Source organism: Uloborus diversus, chromosome 6 (genome assembly GCF_026930045.1).
Source record: "Uloborus diversus isolate 005 chromosome 6, Udiv.v.3.1, whole genome shotgun sequence".
Taxonomy (NCBI): Eukaryota; Metazoa; Arthropoda; class Arachnida; order Araneae; family Uloboridae; genus Uloborus; species Uloborus diversus.
The window spans coordinates 152426917-152437797 of record NC_072736.1 but is presented as its reverse complement, the minus strand read 5'-3'; the positions used below and the strand labels follow the sequence as shown (position 1 = coordinate 152437797).

The 10881-nt window shown below is 34.0% G+C and overlaps 1 protein-coding gene across 1 annotated transcript in view; it reads left to right on the top strand.

Annotated features, from left to right (window-relative positions):
* The first annotated feature begins 9253 nt into the window (after window positions 1-9253).
* Window positions 9254-10881, top strand: part of LOC129225151 (semaphorin-1A-like) — a 694730-nt gene continuing 693102 nt past the window's right edge. The window contains exon 1 of the mRNA XM_054859712.1: window positions 9254-9638. The gene's annotated coding sequence lies outside the window, so the exon portion shown is untranslated. The remainder of the gene's footprint in view (window positions 9639-10881) is intronic.

Sequence of the window (10881 nt, the reverse complement as noted above, 5' to 3'; positions counted from 1 at the left end):
TGCACCTGTTGAGCGGTTATTCAGTATTGCCTGAAAGTTTTATACCTTACAGAGAATGAGGATGAAACATGATACATTTAAAGCATTGGTATTATTAAAATGCAATAAAAAATTGTCTTGATTGCAGTATTTATTTTGAACATTTATTTTCCTATCATTTATTTATACTATTTGAATATATTTTAATACTATGCATGTTTTGCAAAATTAAATACATAGGGTTTTTTTTTTTCAAAAATAGGTTGAATTAAATAATATTATAGCAAATTGTAGAGAATAAAATGTAGAAATATAGTACATAAATTTTAGAAACTGTATTGGTTGCATGAAAAATAATAATGAAAATTTAAATCATGTACAAAATGCATTATAATGTGGCAAGTCATTTGAATATGGGACACCTAATTACCTGTGCAGGATATATGGTCAAAATAGTTATGTAGCATTTAAAAGCACAATCAAAAATCATAATTTTTTAACTATGGCATTGTTGCCGCAAAATAATAATGAGAATAATATAGTAAATGTGTGCATGTATTTTCCTCTCACGAGTCTGTAATCGTAATCAAAACCGTAATCGGCACATCGTAATTGTAATCGATTACATTTTTGACATAATCTAATCGTTGCTGTAATCGTAATTACGTTTTGGCAGAGGATTATAATCGTAATCATAATTGTAATCTCCTATTTTTCGAGCTGGTAATCATAATCGTAATCGATTACATTTTCTCGTAATCAACTTCAAGCCTGCTGCACACACAGGAGTCCTATTTTAGTCACTGTGCAAATAGGGCACGTGCTTATTTACTTAATCCATATAGTTATACATTTCACGAAATTGCTTTTTGTTTTACTACATTTGTCATTTTAGGGTAAATCATCCCAGCAAAATACACTGCGCGAAAAAAATAACGGCTCAATTGATAATCACTTTTATTGAGCTCTTTCAATCCGAAATTTTTTCTGTCAGCTACATCAAATTCCACTTGAAGAGTTTCTCCAGCACGTGACTGGTATGACGGTAAACACCTACGTCTGTCTCTGTACACACAGGACACAAGATATGCGAAGACTTCCTTGCCCAGAAAAACTATCGGCCATATCATATCAATGAAATTTGTAAACAAATTTAAAACTTGTTCATTTTGTCGTCCTGCTTCACCTGATCATATCTTTGACTTTATAGGTTCTGCTACTGTGGAGTAAGAGGCAGCATAGCTTCTGTGGAGTAAGAGGCAGAACTACTTCTACGTCATGGCATCATGGACTTAGTCTACGTTGTTTTCTGGACCAGAATGACCTGAACCAACTACAACTTTGCTGTATTGGCCCGCAATCCACCTAGTTTTTCCACACATTACTATGCCTAGATAAAATCAGAATAGTTTCTCTGAAACTATTTAAAAGTAAAACTCAACAATGATACGTCAATATCACTACCATTTTTATTGCCATAAAAAGACACCAGGACTACTTTAACAAATAATTTATGCAGTTCATCCAGGACTTTGCAAGTCGCATGAAAGCATCCACAGCCCACTGTTATAGATCCTGCAAATGCAGAAATGATCATGTCGTGTAGGCAACAACTCTCGGTCGATTTCTAAAGGATGGAGGAAATCCGTTGCAAACGCGTTTAGCTGATGAAGGCTTGAATGGAAGGATCTATTCAGCGGTATGATGAACGTTTTACGAACAGCCGGTCAACAGCGCTTGGTAATGTTTCTCGCATATACATCCATCCATTCTCTCATGCAACTGACCTGAATAAAATAAAACTTACACAATGTGGGGGAAATACAACTGTTTTGATGTTTTGGATTTTTTAGGACATGGGTGGTTGTTCCGTGGGAATTGATTAATTTGAGCTTTTTTCTGAAAAATGTTGCGTGAAAACGAAACTTGACAACATTTTATAACAGGAAGTTTAAAAATGAAATAAAGAGTTCACATAATACACTGTATAACAAAAAAAATCGACGCATCAAAATCGGACAGCTTCTGTTGAGTGCGTCGATTTTTTTTGTTATCCAGTGCAGTTGCAAATTATGAGGGGAAAAAAGGAAAAAAAAAATCTTGCACACAGATGATAATGCGCGAAGAAACCTAAGTCAAAACCGAAAACTGGTGCCAAAAAATTTAAATTATTTCAATAATAAACTAATTAAGAACATAAAACAAAAAATTAAGAAAAAAAAAACGTAAAAATGAATAAATAACTCTTTACATTGAATTTTAAAAACATTGAATATAAACAGTACATATGAGGCAGTGAGAAGCAAAGGGATGTAAGTGGACATTTTCTTTTCAAGTTTTAGGTAAAACGACTATTAAGATAACGTCCTAGGTAGTCTTTCATTGATTTTTTTTCTAAATCATGCTGTACAGCAGCACCTGCCAGGGTTACTAGTACCATCTCTTGCTCTAAGACAGAGGAGACGTGCACCTTCCATTTGTACTGGTCACCTCCAAATTTTGAATTTTGCCACTTACATCCCTTTGCTTCTCACTGCCTCATATAAGTTTTTAAAAACCTTCATGAAGACAAAGCGACTTAATTTAATGTATAATCATATGTAAGTATACTTTACGTAAAATAAGTACATTCTCATACTATTAAAAAGTTACTGAAAATTCAGTATTTTGTTTGAATTTAAAACATATCACACATGAAAATAGCATATTATATTTCTTTCTTTGATACCCTCTATCAGAAAAATACAGTTATAAAGTTTCTGAAGAGTAATATGAATTTTCATTCAGCTTTGAAAACTCAGCTGTTTTCCATAGATTTGAGGAGAAATTTACCACCCGTGTTTATTGAATAAAATCCGAATTTAGATTTAACTACACGCTTCAGTTCTTTGGATTCTGAATTATGAGGATTAGACTTTAGTTTGAGGGAAACTTTGATTTTATACATTTACAAAGAGAGAATGCTTCAGTGCATCTTTTTGTTTAGATATAGTTTTATTTTAAAAGGTTTATGTACCCTTTCTTATGGTTTGCTGATGGATAATTCCGAAGTATGTTTACAATAGTTTGGTTAAGTGGGCAAAATTTACAATCAAATTGTTGCTTGATTTGTTTTCTTAAGCCATCATTAGTACTTTGAATTTGTTTTCAACGAGCTATATCTCAGTAAGAAAATATCAAATTTCCAAATTACGTAGGTTTTTTAAATATATATGGTTTTTTAAAGTCATTTAATTTCAGGAACACGAATACAGTTCGAAAAACGTGAATACGTGCGGGTTATCAAAAGTTAAAATAGGTAAACTGGTTTCCAGGACAATTGCCCCTTTCGTCAAGTGCAGAGCAAAGGAAACAACTGTTACTGTGAAGTTTAAATATTTAAAAGACGGATCCAATGCCAATCTGGTTTTGGTATTTTTGAGACATGATTAGCCGCAGAGATGGTACAAAAAGCAAATTCGAGCCCATTTAGTGTATTTGGATTGCAAAATATAAGTATTGCAAAATACTCGTTGCAAATACTATTTACATTTTGTGTAAAAAAACTGTTTTCAAAGAATCTCAACTCCCCAATAGTGTAAAGTTTTCAAATACTCTTGTCTTCGGAAAATTTTAACTTGTTACCAACGTCCTAACAGTGTTTAAACATTGCAGTTGTGAAAACAGACATGACTCAGTAAAGTATTTTTTGATTTTGTTACTTAGGGAATCCACCGGTTACACCGCGTGGTTAGTCAGGTGGCGGTTATGACGTCACTGGTATTTTTCTGGTCATACCGGTAGAAAAGCTGTATTTTCGAACACTCGTGGTAACAGCGCAGTTCAACTGCAGACAACGCTCTAATCAAAGAGAGCTCAGAACTTCAAGCCCTACCGGATTGGCCAAAAATTTGCCATGTGACCGCTAACCACGTCGAAACTGCGTTGCAAACGGTTGCAACCACGTACACCGCCAAAGAGTGACTATAACAATTTTTGAAATCTGGTTGGTAGCGTAAGAGTAATAAAAAAAGAGGTCAAAACTTAGTTTTCGAGCGCTTGTGGTGCCACCAGTGCCATCGTTCCTTATTTCCAAACGAATCCTAAGATATATTTTCGTAATAAAAGTTTATATCATAAAAACACTACACTAAGTTAACTGTTTTTTCCTACAGGAAAATATTTATGCCGATATTCGATATATTATTGCAGAATGAAAAAGAACAATGTATTAAGACCCTCATTTTGCACGGATTTGATTATACGAGGTTTAAGATTTGAGATCTTTATTTTGTTTTACGCGGATAAGTTTTGATTTTACTCCGTTCCGGCTTTACAAAAAGATAAAATGCTGCCTACTATCAAAATCCAATTTTTTTTATAGCATGCAATAAACGGTATTTTGGAGTGCTAATAAGCAACTTCGGTCAATTTAGACATTATTTTTCGATTGGTTCAAGAGCCCTTTCCAGAAGTAAAGGCATTTAACTTTTCATTTGTTTCGAAATAAGATATTAAACTCATTGCATATTTATCATTAACTGGAATGAAGCATTCTTTTATCTGTGGGACCTAAACCCTAATTTAAAACTCAGTTATCGTCTGTAACGTTTATTTCATTATGTTATCAAGAATTTCAACTGATTGCAGTAAATAACTTTAGTGGTCAGTGTATTATTTGCTGCTTGAAGTTAGATGACGTTTTATTTTGATGAGAGACTATTGGGGCATTCGTGACATAACTGTGGAAAGCGCTAAATCGAACAGCTGTTTTAGAGAAGTAAAGGAGTCCGTTGGTTCGATTCCCAAAAGTGCCCATGGCTCTATTCTTTGATTATATTCTTTTTTCCTGTGTTGTCTTGAATGGAGTAGACTAAAAAAAAACTGCGAATTGGAATATTACAAGTGTTTATTATATAAAAATAATTAACCAAACAATGTTTACAAATATGAAGAAAATGTTGTTGGTAATACTAAGATTCTCGAAATGAGTTGAATAATATTTAAAAATTAAAAAAAAAAAAAACTCTTCTACTATGTTTTTGTTATATAATTTTCATTCTGTTTAAATTGTTCATGTTGCAAATATACATCTAAATATTTTATGCGTGTTTCCATTTCAAGGATTTGAAGTGCTCTACACCAGGGGTACCCAAAGTGCGGTCCGTGGGCTCCTTGGGGGTCCGCTAACCCTTAGCAGGGGTTCCGCGCCAAATTTCGAAAAAAAAAAGTTTAAAAAACGTTAATTGGTTCTTAAAAGATGCTTTTTATTTCAAAACCAGAATTTTCTCCTTCGAAGTGTAAAGTTATCCTTTAAGCACTAGTTCCGACATTTTGAAGTTCAATGTTGCAATATCATGCGTAGGTGGCTGGGCTGTTTTCTGCTTTGTAAAAGCGTGCAATCTGTTGTTATGCGACTCTGAATGTTTGGTAGACATAACTTCTGACAGCACCTTGAAACCCACCTTCCAGGATACTTACCCCCAGGGTCTGAAAAATTCCTTAGGCTTGATCCTCCAGGTGACAAAGCAATACTTAGGTGACTAGTTATTTCAGAAACCTTGTTACACTAAACTTTCTTATTATCTCTAAGAAATAATTTTTTTGGTGGCTAAAACTTTCACCTAGTTCCAGTTAAATTTTTATCTACATCTACTTTTCGTTTCGTCTCGAATACAAAAAGTACCATTAAGTCGTTGGAAAAACGAAGCGTGTTCTTCCACTTGCCACAACTTACCCATGTAGATCAGTGTTTTACCATATGCATCACCCAAAATAAATACTGCTCCTGATGTTCGTAGCTAGCTATCAAAGTTTAAGCCAAGTGTATTAAAATTGGGCCAGTTAAAACAACCTACAACTATTTCCATTCATTAAATGTTTAAGTTTGAATATTTATTATTTTGTGATTTGTTGTTTTCCGTCTCTTCAATTTGATTTTTACACTCCAGAATTTGGAAATTAGGTAACGTATTGTAAACTACCTACCTCTTTGTAAATATTGATGTCTATCTTTAATTAGTAATGATTAATTTTATTCAATTAAATTAACAATACACTAAAAGCATCTATACACTAAAAGTATCCATACACTTTACTGACAGGGGTCTGCACTGAACATTGGTCCATGAAAGGTGTCCGCTGGCTATAAAGTTTGGGAAGATTTGCTCTACACTATTTTGTTAGACACCATAACATATTCATGCAAAAAAAAAAAAAAAAAAAAACTTTTGTTCGTTATTATTCACTGTTAGTAACCAATTTGGCTATAAGTTTTGTTCCTTTGAGGTATCAAACTACGGTAATGGCTCATTTTTACCTTTTTTTATTTTTTTTTATTTTTAATGTTAACAAATTGTTAGTGTACCTCTCTTACTTGTGTTTGATTATAAGATTTGCTCCTTATTTTGTTCAGAATAAAATTAATATTTTCATAGTGTTTGTATCTTTTGCACAAAGTTGCGAAAAATGGCACCGATTAAAAAAAATGCCTTGAAAAACTTTTAATACCGGTATTTCGGTATCACGTTTAAAAAACCAACGATTACTGGAATTGCGTTTTTGCTCATGTGGACAGGTATTACGTTTGAAAAAAAAAAAAAAAAAAAAAAAAAAAAAAAAAAAAAAAAAACGAAACTCGGAAGCGCAATTTTGGTCCGGTATTGCAACCGGACACTACTGGTACACAGTAACGTACGCTACACAGGATCAGGGGAGCCCCAAAGTTAAATTTTTGAAAAGGCGCAAATTCTCAATTTGCCGAATGTAACTCCAAATTTTGCCGAATGATGATAGTTTTACCGAATGGATCTCCAATTTTTTCCGAATGACGATAGTTCTGCCAAATCGTCAGAGAATATTTACCAAATAATGATAATTTTACCAAATCGTCTGACAAAATTTGCCGAATAATGATGATTTTGCCGAATCGTCAACACAAAGTTTGCCGAATGGTCAGACAAAATATGCCGAATAAATAAATTTTTGAAAAGTACAGAATTTTGCATAAATATTAAAGCTCAGATTAGAGAAAAGAAGAAGGAACAGAGCAATGCCGTCCATCTCGAGTGATGATGCCAAATGATGATAATTTTGTCCAGTCATCAGAAAAAAAAATACCGAATGTTGATAATTTTGTCGAATTGTCAGACAAAATTTGCCGAATGATGATAATTTTGCCTAACCGTCAGAGAACATTTGACGAATGATGATAATTTTTCCGAACCATCAGACAAATTTAGCCAAATAAGGAATTTTTCGGAAGGGACAGGATTTTGCACACATTAAAGCTCAGATAAACAGAAATAAGAAACAACAAAGCACTGCCTCACTTCCTGAGTGATGGTGCCAAATGATGATAATTTTTAGTTATCAGAAAAAAAAAATACCGAATGATGATAATTTTTCCGAATCGTTGGACAAAATTTACCGAATGAAGATAATTTTTAAGAATCGTCTGACAAAATTTGCCGAATAAAGAACTTTTTGGAAGGCTAAGGATTTTGCACAAATTAAAGCTCAGGTAAGAGAAAGTAACAAACAACAGAGCACTGCCGCACATCCAAGTGATTGTGCCAAGTGACAACAATTTTTTCGGATCATCGGATAAAAAAGGTACGGAATGATGATAGTTTTGCCGTATCGTCGAACAAAATTTGCCGAATGATGATAATAATGCCAAATTGTCAGACAAAATTTGCCGAATGATGATAATTTTGCCAAATTGTGAGACAAAATTTCCAAATGCTGATAATTTCGCCGAATCGTCAGACAAAATTTGCTGAATAAGGAACTTTTTCGGAAGGCACAGGATTTCTTACAAATTCAAGCACAGATAAGATTAAATAAGAACCAACAGAGCGCTGCCGCACATCCCGAGCGATGTTGCCAAACGATGGTAATTTTTTCGGGTCATCAGAAAAAAAATACCGAATGATGATATTTTTGCCAAATCGTAGGACAAAATTTGCCAAATAAAGAAATTTTTGGAAGGCAATAGATTTTGCTCAAATTAAAGCTCAGATGAGAGAAAGTAAGAAACAACAGAGCACTGCCGCACATCCCGAGTGATTGTGCTAAGTGACTATCATTTTGTCGCGTCATCGAAAAAAAAAAGGTACGGAATAATGATAGTTTTGCCGTATCGTCGAACAAAATTTGCCGAATGATGATAATTTTGCGAAATTGTCAGACCAAATTTGCTAAATGATGATAATTTAGCCGAATTGTCAGACAAAATTTTGCGAACAAGGAATTTTTCAGAAGGCACAGGAATTCGTACAAATTAGAGCCCGGATAAGAGAAAATAAGAAACAACAGAGCACTGCCGCACATCCCGAGCGATGTTGCCAAACGATGGTAATTTTTTCAGGTCATCATAAAAAAAATACCGAATGATGATATTTTTGCCGAATCGTGGGATAAAATTTGCCAAATAAAGAAATTTTTAGAAGGCAAAAGATTTTGCACACATTAAAGCTCAGATGAGAGAAAGTAAGAAACAACAGAGCACTGCCGCACATCCCGAGTGATTGTACCAAGTGACGATCATTTTGTCGCGTCATCGGAAAAGAAAAAGGTACGGAATGATGATAGTTTTGCCGTATCGTCGAACAAAATTTGCCGAATGATGATAATTTTACCGAATCGTCAAACAAAATTTGCTACATTTGTTAATATTTGGAAGGCACAGGATTCGGCACAAATTAAAGCCCAAGTAAGAGAAAATAAGAAACAGCAGAGCACTGCCGCACATCCCGAGTGATGGTGCCAAATGATGATAATTTTTTCGGTCATCAGAAAAAAAAATACCGAATGATGATAATTTTGCTAAGTCGTCAGAAAAAATTTGCCAAAGAAGTAAAAACATGGAAAGCACGGGATTAAGCACCAGTTAAAGCTCAGATAAGAGAAAATAAGAAACAACAGAGCACTTTCGCACATGCCAAGTGATGGTGCCAAATGATAATAATTTTGTCCAGTCAAAAAAAAAAAATACCGAATGATGATAATTTTGCCGAATCGTCAGAACAAAATTTGCAAATGATGATAATTTCGCCAAATCATCAGACAAAATTTGTCGAATAAGGAATATTTGGGAAGGCACAGGATTTCGTACAAATTAAAGCTCAGATAAGAGAAAATAAGAACCATCAGAGCACTGCCGCACATCCCGAGTGATGGCGCCAAGCTGTCTGACAGAATCCCCCTTTTCAATGGTAGAGCAGCCCATCGAGCTTTTCGCCCGATCGCTCGGGCTCATTGACTATAGCCGAGAGACGAATACGTCCGTACCACACAAGCAGCGCATCGCTGCCAAAGCACAGACGTGTTTCACCGCCGCTCTCGCCAACTTTTTAAACTTTGCGCGAGTTTGTGTTTTCTCTTGACTGCCAATAGCCTCGATTCTTGGATTTTTTCTTCTTGTTTCGGTTGAAATTCTGCCTCTTTAGCGGGCAGGAAGAGAAATTATTCGTGAGATAATTGGTTCATGTTGTGAAATTCTGAGACTAAAGAAGATTTGCACTTCTTTTTAATTTCTATCGCGGAGAATTTTGTTCGCCGGAGTTTTGTGTTCGAGCCCTTGCGGCTCTGGAAACGCACTTTTGCCGGTCATTGCTGCTGGACTTGTCCGTTGCATTGTGTGGAAGCGATACCTATTAGAGGACATTAATTAAAAGGTCAGTCTCATGAATTACATTTTATTTTTATTAAGAAGTTAGTTGTTTAGCTTAAAGCAAAAATTCCCAGAATTTGTGTTACGTTAGATAATCTTGCATTAAACATGAACATTCTATAAACTTGCACAATTTTAGGGGCGTAGCAAAAGGGTGGATTTGGGAAAGTATTCCTTCCAACACTGAAAAAAAGTCCTGTTTTGACACTAGAAAACGACTAAAACTATCCATATTCCCGTCCAAAATGTGTGCATATACCTTCCGAAGTTTTCTTCTAGCTACTCCACTGCATATTTGTCTTGTTGTAAAACGCATTTTTGAAACTATTAAACATGTCCTGAAGATAAAAATAATTTGAAGGATAATATGCATTAACATAGTTTTTTTTTTTTTTTTTTTTTTCAAAAATTCTCACAAATTTACGCATCTAAGAAAACCTGAAACTAAAGCGTAAAAATTTCGTATTTTTAAAACATTTGGGTTTTTAGCTCAAAGCAAACATTTTACGAGTAATTACGCTGAGTATAAAATGAAAAAATATACAAATCCCGCCCGATTTTCTCATAACGTAAAACTGAACCTACTAGCATGTACGAAATACCTAGCAAGACCTATTAAAAGGCATATATTAGGAAAATAGTTACATAAATTACATTTTATATGCATTGAGAATTAGTAGTTTTGCTCTGAAGAAAAATTGCTAGAATTTGCATTGTGAGATAATCTTGTACGAATGAAGAATAAAACCTTTGAATGAAACTGTATCACTAAGAAATCTAAAAATATCTTGATGATGCAAATAGTTTTAAAAGATTTTTAACGTTTCTCGTTGTTTTTTTATTAACAGCAAATTTACGCATCTAGTAAATTCCAAACACTTTACTGTAAAAATTTCGTATTTTCGCAACTTATATGTTTTCAATGCAATTAGGAGCTGCCATGTTTACAAATTATTGAGCTAAGAAATAATTACAAATCCTACCCGGTTTTCACTTGACGTAAAACTGAATTTACTACTGAGTTAGACATATTCGTTTTAAGCAGAAGCTTATTTCCGTTATCAAGCTTTTATTTTTCTTTTCTTATACATTATTTTTGATGGGGGCAAACCTTTTTTTTAAAGATATTAATTAGGATTTCAAAGTTACTCATTATTTGCTAATGTTTTCACGGTTTGTTAAATCAAAATAAAAATATATATCGTATCAGAATAGTGCTAGAAATTATCACTATACAACTTTGTCTC